This window comes from Spermophilus citellus (genome assembly GCF_964194105.1).
Source record: "Spermophilus citellus genome assembly, chromosome: 6".
NCBI classification, from domain to species: domain Eukaryota; kingdom Metazoa; phylum Chordata; class Mammalia; order Rodentia; family Sciuridae; genus Spermophilus; species Spermophilus citellus.
The window spans coordinates 155,400,359-155,418,302 of record NC_138187.1 but is presented as its reverse complement, the minus strand read 5'-3'; the positions used below and the strand labels follow the sequence as shown (position 1 = coordinate 155,418,302).

The following is a 17,944-nucleotide window of genomic DNA, read 5'->3' as shown; positions in this document are numbered from 1 at the left end:
TCTCACAAAGGACAGCTTAGCAGATGAGACTTTGTCCAGGTGTGAGCCTATTCCTTCATTGAAATTAAACATTTAGAAAACAATTTGAGAAGCTCTGTATCAACATGTTAACAGTAGTTATTTACTTTGAGGTAATGGGATTTTGGATGATTTTATTTTCCTCTTCTTATTTGTCCATATTTAATAACTTTCTCCAGTAAATGCATATTACTTTAAAAGACAAAATCAACTAACATTATTTTTAATCAACATTATATCCAAATAAGTTGTCACGTCAGTAACTAATTGGCACCCAAGTAACTAAAGCAGGGCAGTGACTTCCCCCAAAACATCCAAGATGGATTAATTATGTCCAGTCTCATATTCTGCATAGAGTCTGAATCATTCATTCACAAAGCAAGGGTTTAAGCTACCTACTCTATGCCCAGTGCTACGACATGCAGTGGGAATGCAAAGATAAATAACGTGTGATCCTTCCTCGAAAAAACCTCTCAACCCAGAGGAGCAAGAGAAACTGAAATAGGCAATTATTTTTCTAGTTGATACATCACCGGTTTTTCTAATGAGAGGAAGCCCAATACTAGAAAGAGGGAGGTCTGCTATGCGAGGCAATTTGACAGAGCTAGAAAGACAGATGAATGCCAACCAGAGCAGCTGCAGGAACCCATGGGAATTGGGGGAGAAGGGACACACACACACACACACACACACACACGTACATACATACAGAGAGATGTACAGAGGAGAGAATATGCTCTATAGACTACGATCAACATGAATTGCTACTTGACGGTAGAAGATGAGAGAAGTCCCACCTTTAGGGACTGTGCCTTTTTTTGGATAGTATTCTTGGGAGAGCCAGTTTGGTGGGGGAGAAGATAAAGTCAGTTTGGGACATGCTGCATGTGAGAGGCCTGTGGGACACAGAGGTAAGTGTGGCCAGTAAGTGGCGGGTTCTAATGGTCTAGAGACCCAGAGAAGAGAGATGTGGTGGCAGAAGCCACAAAGGTGGACGCCATTGCCAAGAAACAATTAGAAGATGGGTCTGAAGGAGGAACCCTGAAGAAGAGCACCAACACTCACACAGCGAGAGGAGCCCAGGAAAGACAAGGAGGTGCCAGACCAACGGGCAGGAAACCAGCAGAGGACAGTGTCCCAGAAGTCAGAGGAGTATGGCTTCAGAAACAGGAGAGTGGTCAAAAATGTCCAAAGTGAGTGTTAAGAAAGGCAACAAGTAAAAGCAGGTGTCCCTGCATCACCAGATTTGATGGTGAGGGACTTTGGTGGCTTTAACCTGAACAATTTCAGTGGAACTGTGGTCGAGGGAGGGAGGGCGAGAGCCTCAGAATCATTTCCGTAGCAAATAGCAAGTGCAGAAAAGCAGACAGCAAGAAGTGTAAACCACTCTTTTTAGAAGCTTAGATGTGAAGAAAAGGGTTAGGGCTACCATGAGGAGCTCAGGTTGGAAGAACTGTTTAGGGAGAACAAAACTAAATCCCTCGCTGCTTTGTGTGGAAGATTGGAAACACATAAATGAAACAGCCATTGAAGGGACGACTCAGAGGAGACAGGACACGCAGAATCTAGGGAAAACTAAACCATGCTAAGAGGAGGGCACCTGTTCCTCTGAGAAAGGGAAAAAAAGGTGAAAGCAGGCACGGGAGGAGGCGAGTTTATACCCAGGGACTGGAAACAGCTGTCTGTGGATCAGAATGCCAAGGTCCTCCGGCTATCTCAGGAGTTAGGTTAGGGATTAATTTTTTTTTTTTTTTTTTTTTTTTGGTACCAGGGATTGAACCCAAGGGTGCTTAAGTCCCCCGAGCCATCCCCAGCCCTTTTTGTGTTTTTTTTTAATTTTGAGACAAAGTCTCACCAAGTTGCTCAGTTCCTTACTAAATTGCTCAGGTGGCTTTGAACTTGCAATTTTCCTGCCTCAGCCTTCTGAGTCTCTGGAAGTACAGGTGTGCGCCATACACCCAGCTTGGTTAGGGTCTTGAGAGGCACCATGAAGGTTTAGAATGGCCAGTGTGAAAAATGTGCATGTTTCAACTAGGAAAACCTGAGACACAAATGAGACAGAAGCAGACATAAGTTCTCTGCATGTCTCATTACACTGAGATCCCTGGCTATAATGAAGAGATGGAGTCCAATAGGACAGTAAAAATTAAATTTAAAAAAAAAATAAGTCACAAAAATAATTTTTAAAAGTGGGACTAGTTAGGCACTGTGGCGCATGCCTATAATCCCAGCAGCTTGGGAGACTGAAGCAGGAGGATCGAAAGTTCAAAACCAGCCTCGGGGGCTGGAGATGTGGCTCAAGCAGTAGCATGCTCGCCTGGCATGCGTGCAGCCCGGGTTCGATCCTCAGCACCACATACAAACAAAGATGTTGTGTCTGCCAAAAACTAAAAAATAAATATTAAAAAATTCTCTCTTTCTCTCTCTCTCTCTCAAAAAAAAAAAAAAAAAAAACAGCCTCAGCAACTGCGCAAGGCACTGAGCAACTCAGTGAGACCCTGTCTCTAAATAAAATACAAATAGGGCAGGGGATGTGGCTCAGGGGCCAAGTGCCCCTGAGTCCAATCCCTGGTACCAAAATAAATAAAGAAAATTGGGACTGACAGGCACTTCCCACACCTGCATTTCCAGTCACCCTTGATGTGCGGTGGCTGCTCTGAGGAGCAAGCATCTCATATCTCTACTCAGGAATGAGTCAAGGGATGAAGGTTGAGTGCAGAGCAACCTCGTCCTGCAACAAAGTCACCCTGGAGCCAGACTCAGAGATACGGATCTCATGGCTTCAGCCAGAGACTGGCCATCAAAACTCTGACCCTTCCTTCAGGGAAGCTTGGTGGCAGCAAGATGCTGAGCAGCGTGTGCTGGTCAGTAGTGCCAGTCATCAGGAGGAGTGTGCCAAGAAAAAGAAGTGGCCACGCCAGAGTAAATTAGCCTGGCACAGGTTCTGTAAGCCACCAGTGTCCTGGGACTGTTCCTCTTATTGCCATCTTAGAAGTGAAGGTCTGGGCACACGTAAGATTTTCTACTGGCGCAAGGAATCCTGTACATGAGTCCAGACAAAGGACTCCCTCCAATGCCACCCACACACAAACCTGCTGCCTGCAAGGGCGCCCTGCAGCCATCCCCCTCTGCAGCCAGGAGCTAGAGAAGCAGCACAGCATTCAGGAAGGACGGCTCCAGGCCACTGTCAGATTGCCACCCTCCCCACTTTATTGGTGTCCCCTGAATTGGGACAAGTGGGATGGCAGAGGAACGCTCCTGAGAGTTCTGACCCCACATGAAGCTCCAAAAGGCAGAGGAGACTCTTACACCAGCTAAATGAAATAGCGGCAATGTTCTTGGGGTGTTCTCCCAGCTGCAGGCTGTCAGGGTGGAAATCCCACAGAGGAGAAGCCCAACACAGTGACCCTGAAATAAGGCCATCTGGATGTGACTCCTGCTTCACTATCTGCTGGCCATGTGACCTCACAAGTTATTCCTATCTTCTTTTCCTCGTCTGTAAAACTGGGTTCACAAGGGCTCCCTACCTCACAGAGTTAGTAGGAGGGTGAAAGTAGATCAAAAATCTACAAAATATTTGACACACAGCAAGTGCTCAATTAATATTAATAGCTATCATTTTCCTGGCAATACTGGAGAGTGCCTACCAAGAGCTCTGCATGAGTCATGGGTGAAGAATGAGTTTATCCATTGCTGCTGTGAGGTGCACAACTGACATGCAGCCATGAGATCAGGAAATAGAGAAACTGTGTCACCTGACTACACAGGAAAAAAAAAAAACAGTGAGTATGAAGGTAGAAATAGCAGAATGAGTAACCTTAAGAAAATATAGTCCAGGGCTTCAACACAGAGGTACTCGTAATCGAAATTCTTTTTAAGCAATAATAAAAGGTATTTTCATCTTAAGCACATGTTTCAGAGCAAAATTCAAATTTATCTTAATTTTTAAGATTAAGCAGAAGGCGTCAAAGAAATTTCATATTGGAATAAGACAGATGCGTGCGCGCACACCACACACGCACGCACAGAAGTCATTTCAGGCCATTTGGTGGAAAAGTTTGAGAGACACATTCTGAACAAGAGCAGACATTCAGACACACAGAGGCAGTGAGCTGGAAAGAGTCCATCCTTGCAGGTGAACACTGTCCAAGCCAACAAGACACAGGCCGAGGCCCTCGCTCGCATCCAACTCTTTCACTTACAGACGGATTGCGGTACCAGCTCTCCATTGCTGGATAAAAATTCTGTTATGTAATATTCTACAGGGTCCCCAGGGGCTCAGTGGCTTGCGCGCGCGCTCTCTCTCTCTCTCTCTCTCTCTCTCTCTCTCTCTCTCTCTTGCTTCACCTGGGACAGACAGTGCTTATTCTCTAGGGAAAGTGTGTTCCCAAGCTCCTCAGAGAAACATTTTAGGCTCGGGATGCTCTACACAATAGATAACGCACGAATGTGACTCAAATTCTCATTTCAACTGCAGGAAGAAGGGAAACAGCCACCGTGCCACCAGGGAGCCTTCTCCTCTCCAGGTTACACAGCCCCTTATAAAACTTCCTTTCTTGATCATTTTGGGGAGGAACCAAGATCCAGAGGAAAGAACACAGGAGTTGAAAGGTAGATTTAATTTTTGCTATGCTACTTCCCAGCCACCTGACTTTGGAAAAATCATCCCAACTCTATGAACCTCAGATTCTTCATCTTCAAAAAGTTCTTCATGGGCTGGGAATGTGGCTCAGGCGGTAACGCGCTCGCCTGGCATGTGTGCGGCCCGGGTTCGATCCTCAGCACCACATACCAACAAAGATGTTGTGTCCGCCGAGAACTAAAAAATAAATATTAAAAAAAATTCTCTCTCTCTCTCTCTCTCTCTCTCTCTCTCTCTCTCTCTCTCTCACTCTCTCTTTAAAAAAAAAAAAAAAGTTCTTCAAAGGGCTACAGTGAAATGAAATGGTAGATGCAAATCGCCAAGCGAAGTGCCTGTTAAACACAGGAGTGGGTTTTCAATAAATCTTTGCCTTCCTCTCGTCCAGGATCTTCAGCTCCTATTAAAGGTGTGGCCAGCTAAGCCACACACAGAGCTCACAAGTCACAAGTGGGTTACAGCGCACTGGTCAAGAGCTCCAGCTCTGCAGTCAGAACTGGATTTGAGGCCCATCTCCTCCGTGGAGACTTGAGGCAAGCTCTTCACCTCCCAGGCTGTGTCCCCCTTTGTTAAATGTCTGCATAATAATAGACATCTCATCTTCACTAGGTCATTGTAGAATAAAGAAGTACTGTTTGTGGCGTGAACATGGAGCAGATGCATAATTAAAATTTGATGGATTAATGAATGCACAATTTGGGAAAAGCACATAGCAAGTGCCTGTACATTGTAAGTGTTCAACAAAAGCTTGAGCATGGCAGAAGAGTCACTTTCTAGACTGTTCAGGGCACATGTTCTTATCCAGCTTTTATCATAGCAGCTCCTGTTGAACTTCTACCTTAACTAGCCTTCATTATGAGTTTATAATATAATCTGAGGTTATTGTTTCTAATATGGATTCTGCCCTTTCTTTCATCATAATCTATTGCAATCATGGCTTGTCTTTCCCTGAGAGGTGTGTCCTTGAATCCTTATTTTCAGTACCTAGCAGTGTCGGTAGAATTTGTCCACAAGATCAGAAAGGGTCAGAGACTCCACCAAACACACCCAGTGCTTCAATATTAGTCCGAAATGGAGGAAAATCAATCACACAACTATTATGTAATAGCCACATAATATATTTAACACAAAAATGCAATTATTTAAAAATCCATTGCATGTGAATACAATGATGGCAACCTTCAAAGGTATCAGCTCATATAAATAGATTCATTCAACCTGATGACAGATAGGTGGGTAGAGAGATATTTAGTGATAAAAATAAGAGCACAAAGATTAATCTCTGTATTTTCTCCTCACCCCATTTGTCAGCCAACAAAGTTTCACACCAATTTGTGGCGTTCTGCTCGTCTGCCCACTGTTCCCCATACAAAAATAGCCCCGTGTGCAGTGTGAATGCAAACGCGTGCTTTAGTGGGACTCACATCTCTCGTTCCCTCTGTCTGGAATAAGTGCCTGCAGCTAGAGCAATGCCCCCCTCCCGGGGCGGGGGGTGGGGCTGTTCTAATACTGAATTTAGCACATCAGGGAAATTTCCATAGGAGCCATTTATGATGCCAAAAAACAAAGTTCAAACTTCAGTTTCTGGAGGACATTTAAGGGCACAACAAGATGATGGAGAAGTTTCTTTCCTAGGCATACGTGTCTGCAGGCATCACAGAGGAGGCTGCCAACGCTCACTGTTTCCTGGGAGCATCCCATCAATGAATGTCGTCGGTCGGCGGCCCACGGAGTGAAGATTCATGCCCTGCCTGACATTGCTCCTGAGATGCGGTTCTGCACAAGCTGGCTACACATATTCAGTTTTACAGTAAGAAGACGCCTCCTAGGCCCTGTGACATTAATGACACCAGGACATCATGTTCTAGTGTTGGTCAAAATGTCATTCATTGAATAAATGATGTCACTAACTGAATCCAGGATTGAGGTTTGAAAAAAGACCTCCTTCATTCAACAAATAATATTTTAGTCAAATATGAATTCACTTATTCTTTATAATAAAATGATTTTCCTCCCATATGAATGGACTCTCCATAACTCCTATAATAAGGCTGCTAAGCCCAAATCAGCTTGCGTGCTGTTTAATAACCAAGAAATGGTAGGAGACTGTGCTTCATTTACTGGGTGTTTATTAAGTACCTACTATGCACAGAGCATTGTTCAGGTGTTGAGGCCCCAGGAAATGAACAAAGTGAATTTGTTCCTTGTCTTCTTGGAGTTCACTGCCTAATAGGACACGGACAAGGTAACAGGCAATTCTGATGCTATGTACCAGGAAAGGGTGACAGTAAGCAGCAGCTGAGATGCATGACAAAGCATCAGCCCTACTCCAGAGGAGGCTTTTTGGCAGAATACAGTGCCAGCAGAGGCCAGAGGATAGAAAGTATTGTCCTGGCCAGAGGAGAAGGTAAGCCCTACATAGGATGGAAACGATAAGGGCTCGGAGGCGGGGGAAGGCCTGAGTGGTCACAGCATCAGCAGCCGGTTTTCTGCACTGTGGTTTGAACTTAGAATACAAAGAGAAGTGCTGAGGGCTGGCACTGAAGAGACCCTCCTAGCTGGCCTCACCCTGCCAAGAAGAGAGGAGCACAGCCCCAGCTGTCCTCAGGACCACCGTAGTTGACACATACTTACGATGACTCTCTGCTACTTCTGCCTGCCCAGCAACCCATCCTCTGGCTTCTGACAATAAATCATCAATTTTCCTTTTGATAACTTTCCTGCCCCCTGTCTATCTATCATGGTGGATCAGCCCTAACTTTGCTCTAAGAATGGGCACAAAAATTCAGACCTGAAGACCAATATTCTTGCATCTCCCTGACCATGTGACTGATTCAGCAGACAGCATGTGTCCAAAGACTCACACCCTGAACTTAGTCTGAACTACTGGGGAGGAAGAATGCTTCCCATTGGTGGACTGAGACAACAGAATGTCAACCCGAAGCTCCAGGCAGCCAACTGCTCCCCCGTTCACTCATTCAATGATAGTTAAATAATTAGCTAGTATTTTCATCATACTATAAGCATTAGGAATACAGAAATAAAAAAAACAATTCTGCTTCAGAAGTTTTCACACTCAACTGGAGAAGCCAATAAAATAACATCCTTGATAAGTGTTAGAGTAGAGGTTACGTAGATTATCATGTGTGCAGGAAGGGCAGCCAACTTGGCTTCCTGGGGGAGAAAGTGTTCATTGAACCTTGTCGGATAATTAAAATTTATTTGGGTAAGTTGGGGGAAGGGTCCAGAAGAAGAATCAGGAAGTGCCCAGGCATGGAGGGGGGTTCAGCTGAGTTCTGGTGATCCGCCACATTCAGTCAGGCTGGAGGGTGCTGCCATCCAGCCATATGGGAAAAAAAGACCCGTCAAGTCAGCACTGACTGAAACATGGAGGCTTCGGATCTCTGCGGAAGATTCAAAGCAGGGGGTAGCATGAAGATCACACAAGTCACAATGTAGATGGTTTCGGAATGTGAGGCTGCAGATAAGGTGAGCCTTAGGTCGCAATTACCACGGTCCTCCTTAAAACAGTGCTCAACCAAAGCACAGGTGAAAAGGGAGCAGACAGTGGGACAGAAAGCAGGAAGAAGAATAAATAGGATGTAGAAGTTAGCTGGCCTACTACAGCTCTGGACTGGTGACTGTAGATGATAATACCCCTGATGGAGTGAAATTCGGTTTATTGGGTGAATCAGGTTTTATGAGCAAAGGTAATTTCAGGTTGGGCCACAGTAAGTTGAGTTGTCCCCGGGACAATCTACTGGAGGTGGCTAGGCAGTGACCGTGAGTCAGGGACTCAGGGAGAAGTCTGAGGAGACATACACTTGGGGTGGGTGGTGTTCATCTCTTTATCCGTCGCCTCTTTCCTGAAGATCTGTATGGACTTTGTGGAGTATTGTCAGCATGTGTCATAATTAAAATTCCTGGCTACGAATGAGGTTACCAAGGATGAGCACAGACTTCAAAATAAGAAAAGAACACATTAAGGTAAAAAGCAGAGAAAGATAGAGATGCACAAAGACCAAGAAGGGAGTCAGAAGAGCATCAGGGCAGCCAAGGAGGAGGGAGTGTCAGGAAAGAGGAAGAGACAAAAAGAACAGATTTAGTTAGAGATCAAGTCGCATAAGAAGGGAACGTGTCCCCAGGAATCTATAAGGTTGGTGAAGGATCAGGAAAGGGAGAGGATGGTGGGAAGGGATTGTGGGTTGCTTGGTTGGTTGGTATAAAATGAAAGACTCTTGAATGTGTTTTTACACAAGAAGGAAGAGCTGGCATAAAGGAGAGGCTGAGATGCAAGAGGAATAGCTGAGCAATGATCATGATGGTCCCTGAGAGGCTGATGGGGATGGATGGTCAAGAGAAGGGCTGTGCCCCAGGTCGAGAAGTACACCTGTGCCTTTGAGAAGGGAGGAAGGCAGCAAGAGATAGGAGATTGGCCATGTAGATAATTGTGTGAGCTACGCTAAGCAAGGTTGACGAGGAAACAGTAGGTATAAGAATCATGTTAAAGAAACCTGTTTCATCTGTCATTCTCTTAAAATGTGAAACTCCCACAATTTCCATCAAAAATGACTAAGATGATGGAGAGGGGTCTTGAAAAGCTCAGATGCACCACACAGTCACGTGGTGGGCAGATTCTATTCTATTTGAAACCACAGCCTGCCTTATTTTTTGACTCAAGTTAAATTTTTTTTTTCAAACATAAGCCTGTCGGTCATGCCTATTTTAAGCAATTTCATTTTCCTTGGTGTCGGGCTTTCTTATCTTTGTCCTTCAAATTCAGCATCAGAAGAGATACTCGTTCCAATCACTAACCATTTGAAAATAGAAGCCGGGCATTTAAGATGATTCGGTGGGGTTAGCTCCTTTAAGAATCTTTCTCAAAAGCAACCCTTTCTCTTACGAATATCTTATTGTAAGTGGGCCCTTCAAGGAGGATTCTTCCAGTTTCTGTCACAGAATATCACCATCTGATGAGGCCTGGTTGGTGACAGGGGAGACCCATTGAGTAAGTAAAGCACCCCTCCCAAAATTGGATGTGGAGAAAATACAATGCTATTTGGAAGTTGTTCCTCAAGGGGAGACTCACACCAGGTGAAGAACCAACTACTGAAGAGGTGAGCCATTCCCATGCATCCGTTTTTCTAGCACATAAGCTACAGCCAGAGTGCCATATGGCATCCATGCCAGGACCCAAATCCAGGTCTGCAGCCTATCAGCCTCGTGTTCATTCCTCCTATCATAACACCTGTTTTTCCTGCTGGGACACAAACTCCACGGGAGCAGCAACCTCTTCATCTTATTCACTTAGGTATACACAGCATGGAGGTGACAATCAGAAATAGCTGTTGGTCAATACATTACTGCACCTGGGATGGAGCACCGGTGGTCATTTGTAAGGTTTCATGAAGCTCCAGACACCAAAGAGTCTCAACAGAAAGAAAAAAACATCACCAACCCATAAACACATGGTTTATGGACTCTGAAATGCCAGGAACTCTGGACATGACTTCCAGAGTGGAAGTCTTGGGAACAGCAGCCACAGAGCCACCTCTTAGTTACAGGATCTGTGCCAGGGTTTCATTTGTCATGGAGTTGGCAGGCATCAGGCCCCTAGTCATCCATATAGCTTGAGAACAGAAGTTTCCACATTGCTTCTAAGTCAGCTTTAACCAGTTTGAATCCTTCTTAAAATATTTAACAGGCCTCTCCTCTCCCCAAACACTGTAATTGCTAAGCCTCCTTTCATCTTACCATAATCAAACTTGCCTCAATTTTTATGTAATTTTTATGCACATTAGCCATGCATTCCATCCCACAGGGGACAGCCCCTGCCAGGGTATGCGGGTGCTGTACAAAGTTAGGGTTTAAACACGGCATAGCCTATCTGAGGTTAGTTTTTACAAAAAAGATCCTGTTAAGTTCTTCGTTTTGCTGAAACCATGTGCTGGCTTAATGCCTTTCTTCTCTGGTTAAGACCTAAGACTTCTCAAAGGAATGTGCTAGAAGGGTCTCTAGTGGGAATTGTATTCCCTCTCAGCATTCTTCATTTGGGTTCCGTCTGGGTTAATTGGTTAATGGTGAAAATAAGTACTTACATCTTTTGCCACTAAATCAGGAGTTCCTGCTGCTGCTTCTGCTACATCCCCTCATGACAGCCTGCTATTACTCACAGCTGGCAAACACTGTAAAAAGTGATGCCACGTCAGCCACGCAGAACCTTTCTGCTTCAGCCACAGTTTCCCAACGGAATGATTTAGTATGTAGTTCCCAAGGCTGGAAACACGACCTGACCACCATATTGAGAAGGTCTGAATTAAAGCAGACACTACTTGAAATTACAGAAAGAAATCACAAATAACTCTTAGGGTATCTAAGTGAAAACTCCAAGGAGAACATAAATATTACATTGACTTTTTAAATAATCATGACAGCAGGTTAATAACTGACCAAAAAAGGGGTATCTGGATTATAAATTTTAAAAAGAAAATTTAGGGACTTTTAGCATTATGGATGTTAGTTCATTAAAAAATTATGAGTTTGGGCTGGGATTGTGGCTCAGCAGTAGAGGGCTCACCTAGCATGTGTGAGGCCCTGGGTTTGATCCTCAGCACCACATGAAAATAAATAAATAAATAAAGGTATTTTTAAAAAAGATTATATGTTAGTGTCTATGTATCCATACGGATAAATGGATATAAAAGTTACATATCTGGAAATTAATAATGCTTCCTTTGTTTGAGAGAGAAAATATGAAAGGGAGTATTGATAGAGATGGAAATAACTTTTTAAAAGGCTTCAAAATGATCTTGTAAAAAATGAAAAATAAAAATAAAAAGGCTTGACAATGAAACAGTATTTATTACATCCTATTCCTGTAAAATGTCTCTGTGAAAGCTGTTTATGCTTAAAGTATGTATAAGTTTATAAAAGTGTTAATTAGCTATTTGAAAGTAGTGGGATGTCATATGACTTCTATTTTACTTTCTATATTTTTAAGTACATTTCAATTTTTTTTCAAGGAAAATCATTTAGATAATCAGAAAAAAACATAAAGGTGTTTTTATTTTGTTCAAATCATGGACAAGTGGTAACTTGCCTGAACTTATGTTTCTGAACCTTCTTCTAAATCTTAAGTAGACTTGGGTTTTTTTTCTCCCTCTGTTAAAAATGCACTCAATAATTCTAAAGATGGGCTGAGGTTGTGGCTCAGTGGTAGAGGACTTACCTAGCACATGTGAGGCACTGGGTTCGATACTCAGCACCACATAAAAACAAATAAATAAATAAAGGTACTGTGTCCATCTACAACTAAAAAAAAAAAAAGATGCCCTTGTACTTATCTGGAACAGACAGACTATGCCACAGAGAAATAGAAAACACTCTTTCAGTCCAGACGTCACACGGCCCTCCCAGCCTCCAGACTGTTGTCAGAGGTGGTCACATCTTCATGCCCTCCCATGATCTGTGCCACACAGGGAAGGCCTCAAGGCAGAAGCCCACACAGAGATGGTGCAGACACTCACTGGTGTTCAACCCATACTGCCTCAGCTAATGCCACCAGGGATGAATCAGGCATTTCCTCAAAATGCCATATGAGGAAAGGAGAAAGGATTTGGAAGTGACCAACCAATCCCTCTATTTCAGCTACGAGTCTAGATAGTGAAAAATAAAAGCTCTTATTGACTAATGACCAAATACTGTGTTCTACATAATTAGAACACAGGAGAGGTCACCATATTTTTTAATGTAAAATGAAAGAGGGGTGTTACAGTCAGTTTTTTCACCACTGTAACCAAAAGACCTGACAAGAACAATAAGAGGAGGGAAAGTTTATTTGACAGTGCAAGGTTTCAGAGGTCTCTGTCCACAGATGGCCAACTCCATTCTTCATGGCCGAGACAGAACATCATGGTGGAAGAGTGTAGGAGGAAAGCAGCACAGGACCCGGTGGATGATCAGGAAGCAGAGAGAGAGAACTTAGCTCAACAAGGACATAATGTAAACCCAAAGGCATGCCCCAGGGACCCACCTCCTCCAGCTATACCCCATCTGCCTGCAGTCACCCTCCAGTTTATTCCTTTCAGGGGATTAATGCACTAATTAGGTTAAGACTCTCATAACCCAATCATTTCACCTTTAAACTTTCTTGCATTGCCTCACAATGAGCTTTTTGGGGAACCTCACATCTAAATCATAACAGGAAGTGTAGGACATTAAATTATCGTAACATGTATTTGGACATTAAATTATCTTAACAGTATGAATAACACAGAATTGTTTTATCAGGGAAAGTTTAGAAAATTCAAGATATTCAGGCACCATGAGGACAATGTATCAAGTAGATACATGTAAAAATCAGAGGCATATGTTGTATGTATGTACATATATATGTATGTATGCATTATCTAGAATAGAGGAAGCTCTCAATTTCAAACTTAAATAGGGAAGAAGATCTCAGGATCCACAACATTATGCTGCAAATATCAAGAGATCCTGCTAAACCTAGCTAATCATGAATAGACAAGATGCATGTTCTTGCTCTATGTGTAAAGAACACTTCCTTATATTTATGCAAAATAATAGTTGAATATGGTCTTCATTTGCCATCTCATCTTGCAATTAATGAACTCTCCTTTATTTTGTTAATAATCACTCAACTAAACAAAACATACAAATAGATCTCCATGAAACGCAGAAGGTACACAGCAAGTAGATGACTTTAGCAATAAATGCTCTGATAGGCCAGGAGACAGATGAACCCAAATTAATTTTAAGAAGGGAGGTTGAGAACAGAAATCAATGAAAAAAAAGAATAGCAAAGAATTTAAAAATCAGAAGTGCATGTTATCTATAAAAACAGCACATGCTTCTAGAACACTTCTAATATCCAGGCTCTTAATAATAATATCGGGCCTTGTTCACGTTGGGACTTGTGACCCTGATCCTTTTAGACAATATTGCAATCTAATTTCCACGCATTTCACTTACTTAAAAAGAGGCACATTTGGGCTGAGGGTGGTGATACACCCTTGTAATCCTAGTGACCCAAGAGGCTAAGGCAGGAAAATCACAAGTTTAAGGCCAGCCTCAGCAAATTAGGAATGCCCTAAGCAAAAAATTTTTTTTTTAAAAAAGTAAAAATTTAAAAAAAATGGCTGGGGATGTGGTTCAGTGGTAAAACAACCCTGGCTTCAATCCTCCCAAGTATCCCCACCACCACCAAAAAAAAAAAAAAAAAAAAGAGGCACATTTGGAAAATGTACACCAAACACCTATCCTCATGTTCATAGACCTGCATTTTGCTTTGCTAAGACATCTTGGGTAAGTTGACGAAGTTACCAGATTTGTCTGTGTATTACTAAACAATGGAATAAAAGATAAAAAATGCCGTGATTGATATGGTCCTAAATACTTAACTTGTGAATCTCATTGGTCCATTCCAAGCTCATCAGGAGACTGAGGTTGTAGCTCTGATTTTGCTGAACCAAAACTCATGGTAGAAAACTACAAGTATAAATATTTCTTCTTGAAAGAATTTTAAGATCTACTCCTTAAACTACCTTTTTAAAATTTTTTAGTTAGAGTTGGACACATACCTTTATTTTATTTATTTATTATTATGTGATTCTGAGGATTGAACCCAGGGCCTCGCACTCACTAGGCAAGCACTCTACTGCTGAGCCACAACCCCAACCCCTTAAACTACTTATTTACAACAGACCAAAAATCTCATGTTTACCTACCACAAGATTGAGTCAAATGAGGGAAAAACATCTCGAACTCCCCAAACTTCTGTGACTGTAAGAGTGGGAAGCCCATTTTTAGACCAGAGGCCAGCAACTTACAACAGTTCCACACACGGCCTCTAAAGCCACCATCCAGACGGGGCTCCTGGCTCTGCCTCTCTCTGGCCTCACCATGACAGATCAATCACTGGATCTCACTGAACCTCAGTTTCCTCACCTGTAAAACGAGATTAATAGTAATGGAGTAAATCAAGAGTTATTGTGCAAAGTTAACAACTAGAAGCATTCCAGAAAAACACTGCAGACTAATAATAATTACTCTATTCTTTAACATTTGTTGAGTGTATGTAACATGCCAGTTGTGCATTATTTATGTAATGCATGCAGCACTCCCATGGAATAGCTCCCATTATCTAGCCATTTTTATTTACTGATGAGAAAAGCTGAAACTCAGAGAAGCTGAGGACTTTGCTCCCAGTCCCACAGTTAGCAAGGAGAGGAGCAGACTTTGAATCCAGGTCTAGTATAGATCCAGACCTTCAAGCCTGAGTCACTGTTCATATGTCCTCCCAGGTCAGCAGGTCACAAGCACACACCACCTATCTATTCCTCTGTTCATCCCCCTCCCTGAGAGCTTGCTGGGTACCTGGTGCTGGGCATGTAGGTAGGAGGCAACCCAGAAGGAGCCTTCGCAGAGCCTGCATGCTAGCGAGGGGGAGAGACAAGCCAGAAACAAATCCATCTTATGATGCAGACAGTGGTAAGTGCCATGAATAAAGCAAGGGGGAGTCCGAGGGGGCGGGAGGCTGTGTTAGGTAGTGGGGTCAGGGACTCCCTCTCTGAGAAGGTGAGATGCACCCAGGGAGGTGTACATGGCCCCACTTGGGGCAGAGTGCCAGTCGAGTGACCGTGGGTGCAATCTTCTGAAGGCAGGAGCGAGCTCAGCCCTGGAGGAACGAGGGGGCCAGAAATACTGGAGAGAGTTGGTTTGGAGGGAGAAGGTGTGAGATCACCCCTTAAAGAGCAGGCAGTGGATTAACTGGGGAAATGAGACAGCATTGAAAATCCACTCGAGTTCTGTGTTCATAAAACTAAGAGCAGCAAGCCAGCTGGGTGTCTTCATTCAGGCACATCCTGAGATTTGGTGCTGGGACACAGACGTGAATAGACAAGCAGAGATCTGTCAGGCTGGGGTTTGCCCAGAGAAGGTGTCAGAAGGACAGCAGGAGGCAGGGAGCAGAGCCTGGATCCTGGACTCAGGCTGGGAGGGCAGAAAGTGAGGCCCAAAGGTCATGAGGACGGTGAAGAGGTGCAGGGGTGATGGGTCGTGGACCTGATGAGGCTGAGGGGAAGAGCTGGGGTCCTAGGGGGAGTGACTGGAAGTGAGGAGGTGGACATCAGAATAGGGTGCTGGTACCAGCAATGACCACCAGGGGAGCACCACTGTGAGAACGGCTGGCTCAGGTGGCAGAAAGCGCTGCTGGAACCAAAGCGGTTAAGGATCTGGATCATCTACATGATGATTCTCGACTGAGCCACATACTAGAATGATCTTGGAGCTACGAAAGAAGTATGCCTGCCTCCCGCTCCCAAAGATTCAGCGGGTAGGGGGAGTAATCCCAGAAAGAATGAGCTAAGTGGGCAACTCAGCCACCAACAGAGGCCAGGAGGGTGGGGAAAAAGAGCATGGGAGCCAGCAGGACCACACAAGTTTCCCCAAGGGAGGGATGACACCCCCAGGCTGGCAGACGACCAGGCATGGCATGGGGTATGGGTGTTCTGATGGCCTGTGATTCAAAGCTGTGGAGGAGCAGAGGGGTAAGAAAGAACAGTATTCTGGGAGCAAAGGACACATACCCACCAGGAAGCCCCTGCTCACTTTAGGGTGTCCCCCATGATCCCAGGAAAGAACCAGGCATCACTCAACAAAATTAAAAAAAAGTTATAAAAAAAATGTTAAAAAAATACATAGTGACAACATGACCCATTTGGGCATTATCATCACCAAGTACTGTGTGCTGCAGGAAATCGCAGGAGCTATGCCTCAGACAACTGGCAGCACAGTGGGTTTATTTAAACCAGCGTCACTGCAGCCTCGTGAGCCGTGCATTGTGCTCCAGTGAGGCTTCAGTGGCTTTGAAGTCCCTGGGTGGTGGGGATTTTTCAGCTCCATTAGAATCACATGGGACCTGTGATATTTGTGGTCCACCATAGACCAAAACATCGTTCCACGGCACGTGGTTATATTTTATTTAGACTCTTAGGCAGTGTGTTAGTTTCAGTGGCTGTCACAACAAATTACCACAAACTTTGGTGGCTTAAAACTCTTAAGAATTTATTCTCCCACACCTGTAATCCCAGTGTTTCGAGAAGCTAAAACAGGAAGATCACAAACTCAAAGCCAGCCTCAGCAACTTAGTGAGGCCCTGTCCCAAAATAAAAAATTAAAAGGGCTGGGGAGGTGCCACAGCAGTTAAGTGCTCCTGGATTCAATCTCTGGTGCTCCCCAGAGACTTATTCTCTTACAGTTTGTAGAGGCCAGAAGCCCAAAGTCGGGTGTTAACAGGGCTGTGCTCACTCGGAAGGCTCTGGAGAAGAATCCTCCCCGCCTCTCCCTACCGTCTGGTGGCTCCCAACAATCCTGGGCCTTCCTCCAGCTATAGCTGCATCACTCCAACTGCTGCATCCATCTCCACAAGGCCATCTGCCCTCCGCAAGTGTTCAAATCCCCACTCATAAGAGCACAAGGCACTGATTTAGGGCCCATCCCCAGTCAATATGGCCTGATCACAACTGGATCACATCGGCAAAGACCCTCTGTGCAAACAAGGTCATGGTCACAGGAACCAACAGTTAGGGTTGCAACATACATTTTAGGGGCTTTAATTCAACCCACAACAGGCAGCTTAAGGAAGTGATGATACTTTTACACAAAGAGCATAGGCTCTTGGGCCACTATTAAGCCCGAGAACTGGTCACCACACCCAGAAGAGGGTAGCAATGGGGCCTGTTCTGTGTTTCCAGTCACCAGGCCCACTGGACCCTAATCCCTCAGCTCACTCCATGAGGTCCCAGCACCCCTGATTAGAGATGACGAAGCAAGGTTCAGGGACATGAAGTGACTCACCCAAGGTCAGACAGCTTGTGGGTCAGAGGGAACCCATGTCTTTCATCCCCAAGTCCAGGACTTTTTCTGTAGCACCCTGAAGGAGGCGCAGGGCTCAGGGAGGTAAGGAAAAACAAAAAAGAGTGTTTCATGTGCGGGAAGTGGGATTAATATTTTATTATTATATTGAGCTCATTGGCTCCTGAGAGCCGGCCCAAGTCCCCAGTTGAGAAGCTGCTGTCAGTCTCTTAAAATATCTGCTCTTAAACTATCTGGGTCAGTGGGAAGAGGATCACAAGGTCTCCTTGTGGTTATTTTAAACTTTTTTAAAAAATAACCTTTAAAGGAGAGCATAAAAATTAAATAATAAATAAGTCAGAAATGTCACCAGCTGAAAAGGAAACCGCTCAATAGGAAGCACTAGGTTATTGA

General features: G+C 44.1%; 1 protein-coding gene across 2 annotated transcripts in view; it reads right to left on the bottom strand.

Annotated features, from left to right (window-relative positions):
- The window catches only part of LOC308651339 (protein transport protein Sec16B-like), a 67,092-nt gene extending 49,445 nt beyond the window's left edge, over positions 1–17,647 (bottom strand). The window contains exons 1-2 of one of the 2 annotated variants that reach the window (XM_081298253.1): positions 17,534–17,647; positions 14,404–14,623 (exon numbers count right to left, since the gene is read on the bottom strand). The gene's annotated coding sequence lies outside the window, so the exon portion shown is untranslated. Of the gene's footprint in view, positions 1–10,755; positions 10,807–14,403; positions 14,624–17,533 lie in introns of those variants that run through there. The other variant, XM_081298254.1, reaches the window with a different exon arrangement.
- Positions 17,648–17,944: the final 297 nt, after the last annotated feature.